This window comes from Nematolebias whitei, chromosome 1, assembly GCF_014905685.2.
Source record: "Nematolebias whitei isolate Nwh7 chromosome 1, NemWhi1, whole genome shotgun sequence".
In the NCBI taxonomy this organism is placed as follows: Eukaryota; Metazoa; Chordata; class Actinopteri; order Cyprinodontiformes; family Rivulidae; genus Nematolebias; species Nematolebias whitei.
In genome coordinates this window covers 45,335,985-45,340,911 of record NC_056498.1, presented here as the reverse complement: position 1 = coordinate 45,340,911, position 4,927 = coordinate 45,335,985, and the positions used below count along the sequence as shown (strand labels likewise).

Below are 4,927 nucleotides of genomic sequence, written 5' to 3'. Positions count from 1 at the left end.
ATACAAATTCAGTGAGTACCAGGTACAAATTCAGTGAGTACCAGGTATACATCCAGTGAGTACCAGGTACAAATCCAGTGAGTACTAGTTACAAATACATTGAGTACCAGGCAGGTACATATCCAGTGAGTAACAGGTACATATCCAGTAAGGTTAAGGATTCTTTATTTGTCGTTCACACCACATGTGGTACATGTGGTGAAACTAAATTGTGTACACAGGGTTCCAGTTACATCCAACAAAAGTATAAATTGTAAAGAAAAACAGTAATAAGATCTAAGATACAGTATGAACTAAGAAATATGTTAAACTAAAAATACACTAAGCACTAACAGTACAAAAACAATACACTGAACAGCAGCAGCACGAACATGAGTCTGTGTGAGTAAATGAGTACGAATGAACACAGCAGCATGAAATAAATCAGCAGCATAAGATCAGCAGCATGGATAATCAGCAGCACGTATCACAATCAAGTGGAATTAGTGATTTTTTTTTCACAGAGATTATTCTAGTTAGAGATTCATGAGTCTAACAACCTCAGGGTAGAAGCTGTTCCTCAGTCTAGTGGTTCTACACTTAATGCTCCTCAACCTCCTTCCTGAGGGGAGCGGGGCAGAAAGTGTGTGTGCTGGGTGAGTGGGGTCCTTCATGATGCAGGTGGTCCTCTTCTTGCATCTGGAGGTGTAGATGTCTGTGATGGTGGGGAGACTGACTCCAAGTACTATGTACATATACAGTGAGTACCAGGGACAAATCCAGTGAGTACTAGGTACATATTCATTCAACCTTTATTTATACAGTTTAGTCTCATTGAGTCACGAGTGGGATAGAAGAGGGACTGGTGGCACAGAGGTTAGAGAAGGTGGGCCTGTCATTGAAAGATTGCTGGTTCAACTCCCGGTACAGACAACATCAAAATGTGAGTGGGAAAGGTGAAACACCCACACCTGCCTTCACCATCATTCACCCCACTCTGGGCCCTTGAGCAAGGCCCTTAACCCCCACCATCTGCTCCCCAGGGCACCCTAGACAGCAGCTCTCTGCTTCACACAGAGGGCTGTGGTAGCTCGGTGGTCTGTGGTTGCAAAGGGCATCCAACATAAAAAAATAATTGCAAAGCCTTCATGCGACAGTTTGCTGTGGCGACCCCTGAAGAAGGGAGTAGCCAAATGAAAAAAAAAGAAAAGAAAAGAAAAAAGTCTCATTGAGTCACGAGGACTCATTTATAACAGAGACCTGTTGAAAACAAAACCACCGATAAGGTACACACAACAATAAACAGCCATAAAATGCATATAAAATGAAAAGTAAATAAAATTAGTGTTCTAAAACAAGCTACATTATGAAATGGGGTAAAATACTAAAAACAGGAACATGTCTGCATTAACTTTTGCATTGAACTTACAGTGGGGAGAACAAGTATTTGATACACTGTTGATTTTTCAGGTTTTCCCACTTGCAAAGCTTGTAGATGACTGTAATTTTTATCATAGGTACTCTTCAACTGTGAGTGATGGAATCTAAAACAAAAATCCAGAAAAATAAAATATATGATTTTTAAATAATTAATTTCCATTTTATTGTGTGAAATAAGTATTTGATCATCTATCAACCAGTAAGAATTTTGGCTCTCACAGACATGTTAGTTCTTCTTTAAGAAGCCCTCCTGTTCTCCACCCATTACCTGTATTAACTGCACCTGTTTGGACTTGTGACCTGTATAAAAGACACCTGTCCACTCAATCAATCAATCAGACTCCAGCATCTCCACAATGCCCAAGACCAGAGAGCTGTGTAAGGACATCAGGGATAAAATTGTAGACCTGCACAAGGCTGGGATGGGCTACAGGACAATAGGCAAGCAGCTTGGTGAGAAGGCAACAACAGTTGGTGCAATTATTAGAAAATGGAAGAAATACAAAATAACGGAAAATCTCCCTCGGTCTGGGGCGCCATGCAAGATCTCACCTCGTGGAGCATCATTGATCTTGAGGAAGGTGAGGAATGAGCCCAGAACTACACGGCAGGACCTGGTCAATGACCTGAATAGAGCTGGGACCACAGTCTCAAAGAAAACAATCAGTAACACTCTACGCCGTCAAGGATTAAAATCCTGCAGTGCACGCAAGTTGCCCTTCCTCAAGCCAACGCATGTCAAAGCCAGTCTGATGTTTGCAAATGACCATCTGAATGATCCAGAGGAGGAATGGGAGAAGGTCATGTGGTCTGATGAGACAAAAATTGAACTTTTTGGTTTAAACTCCACTCGTCATGTTTGGAGGAAGAAGAATGATGAGTACAACCCCAAGAACACCATCCCAACCGTGAAGCATGGCGGTGGAAACATCATTCTTTGGGGATGCTTTTCTGCAAAGGGGACAGGACGACTGCACCATATTGTGGGAAGGATGGATGGGGCCATGTATCGTGAGATTTTGGCCAACAACCTCCTTCCCTCAGTAAGAGCACTGAAGATGGGTCGTGGCTGGGTCTTCCAGCATGATAACGACCCAAAACACACAGCCAGGGCAACTAAAGAGTGGCTCCGTAGGAAACATCTTAAGGTCCTGGAGTGGCCTAGCCAGTCTCCAGACCTGAATCCCATAGAAAATCTTTGGAGGGAGCTTAAAGTCCGTGTGGCCCAGCAACAGCCCCGAAACTTGAAGGCTCTGGAGGAGATCTGTATGGAGGAGTGGGCCAAAATCCCTGCTGCAGTGTGTGCAAACCTGGTCAAGAACTACAGGAAACGTCTGATCTCTGTAATTGCAAACAAAGGTTTCTGTACCAAATATTAAGTTTCATTTTTTGGTGTATCAAATACTTATTTCACACAATAAAATGGAAATTAATTATTTAAAAATCATACATTGTATTTTTCTGGATTTTTGTTTTAGATTCCATCACTCACAGTTGAAGAGTACCTATGATAAAAATTACAGTCATCTACAAGCTTTGCAAGTGGGAAAACCTGAAAAATCAACAGTGTATCAAATACTTGTTCTCCCCACTGTATCAATTACAAATCACTCCTGAAACTTTTCTCCATCACTCCATCCTGCCTGGACTCTCTTCTTCACCTCTTTACCACACTCCTCATCAATCAATCAATCAACCTTTATTTCTACAGGTAAATCCCATTGAGCCTCGAGGACTCATTTACAAGAGAGACCTGATTTCAACAAAGAAAAATGACAACAATGGACAACAGCAACAACAATAAACAGTTATAAAAAAGCATACTACAGTTTTTTTTTTTAACAAATAGGATGGCTAAAAGGAAAAGGTAACAAAAACAAAAAACAGCTAGATTCTAAGACAAATGTAGAAAACTAACAACAGGAACATGTCTGCATTGGTCCCTGCCAGGTGTCCAACAGATTCTTAAAGACACTTAGAGAGGTCAAGGTCGAGAGCTTCAAATTTTTTTGTAAGATGTTCCAGGATGTTCCTGGACAGTGGACCCCAAGTCCTTGAAGTCCTGCACCTTTGTGACCTCTGCTCCTTGTAGCCTCACTGTTCCACCTCCTCCCTCTCATTCACACACATGGACTCTGTCTTACTACGGCTGACTTTCATTCCTCTTCTTTCAAGTGCATACCTCCACCTCTCCAAGTTCTCTTCCACCTGTTCCCTGTTCTCACCACAGATCGCAATGTCATCTGCAAACATCATAGTCCATGGGGATTCCTGCCTGACCTCATCTGTTAGTCGGTCCATCACCAGAACAAACAAGAAGGGGCTCAGAGCTGATCCTTGATGCACTCCCACCTCCATCTTGAAGCTATCTGTCACTCCTACAGCACATCTCATCACTGTCCTGCTGTCCTCATACATGTCCTGTACCCGTCAAACATACTTCTCTGCCATTCCAGATTTCCTCATGCAATACCACACCTCCTCCCTCTGCACTCTGTCATATGCTTTTTCTAAATCCACAAAGACACAAAGCAAAGATGGCCTCTGTGGATGAAACCATACTGCTGCTCACAGTCACCTCTCGTCTAAGTCTTGCTTCCACAACTCTCTTCCAGATCTTCATCATGTGACTCATCAACTTAATTCCCCTGTAGTTGCTACAACTCTGTACATCACCCTTGTTCTTAAAAATGGGCACCAGCACACTTCTCCATTCCTCAGACATTTTCTCACCCTCATATATACCATTGAATATTTGAGTTAAAAACCTCACTGCCATCTCTCCTAGACATTTCCAAACCTCCACTGGTCATCAGGCCCTACTGCCTTCCCCTTCTTCATTCTTTTCAGAGTTTTCCGGACTTCACCCTCACTAATCTTTCCCACTTCCTGGTCCACAGTTTCTATGACCTCTACTCTTCTTTCTCTTTCATTCTTTTCATTCATCAGCTCCTCCAAGTACTCCTTCCATCTTCCCGTCACACTGTCCTCACTTGTTAGAACATTACCATTCCCATCTTAAACAAGACTAACCTGCTGCACATCCTTTCCAGCCTGATCCCTCTGTCTTGCCAATCAGTACAAGTCCTTCTCTCCCTCTTTAGTGTCCAGCCTCCCATACAACTCATCGTACGCCCTCTGCTTTGTCTTAGCTACCTCCCTCTTTGCTCTACGTCCCATCTCCTTATATTCCTGTCTCCTCTCTTCAGTCCTCTCTCTGTCATATTTCTTCTTGGCTAATCACTTTCTTTGAACGGCGTCCTGCACTTCACTATTCCACCACCAGGTTTCCTGATCATCCTGTTCACTGGATTCACTCCTGTTTGGTATCAGTCAAACCTCCATTGCACGACTACAACTGGTCCAGAATGCAGCAGCCTGATTTTTAACCAGTACAGGCAAAAGAGAGCACATTACACCAGTTTTGGCCTCACTGCACTGGTTACCGGTTCACTTTCGAATCCAGTTCAAAATACTCATGTATGTCTACAAATCACTGAACAGTGTC

At 42.9% G+C, this 4,927-nt stretch overlaps 2 protein-coding genes across 2 annotated transcripts in view; both read left to right on the top strand.

Annotated features, from left to right (window-relative positions):
- Positions 1 to 4,927, top strand: part of LOC119421085 — a gene marked incomplete at its 3' end in the record, with an annotated part of 641,076 nt that overhangs the window by 147,158 nt on the left and 488,991 nt on the right.
- ikzf1 (IKAROS family zinc finger 1 (Ikaros)) overlaps positions 1 to 4,927 on the top strand; it is a 37,923-nt gene that overhangs the window by 23,700 nt on the left and 9,296 nt on the right. The gene's annotated exons all lie outside the window — the stretch shown is intronic.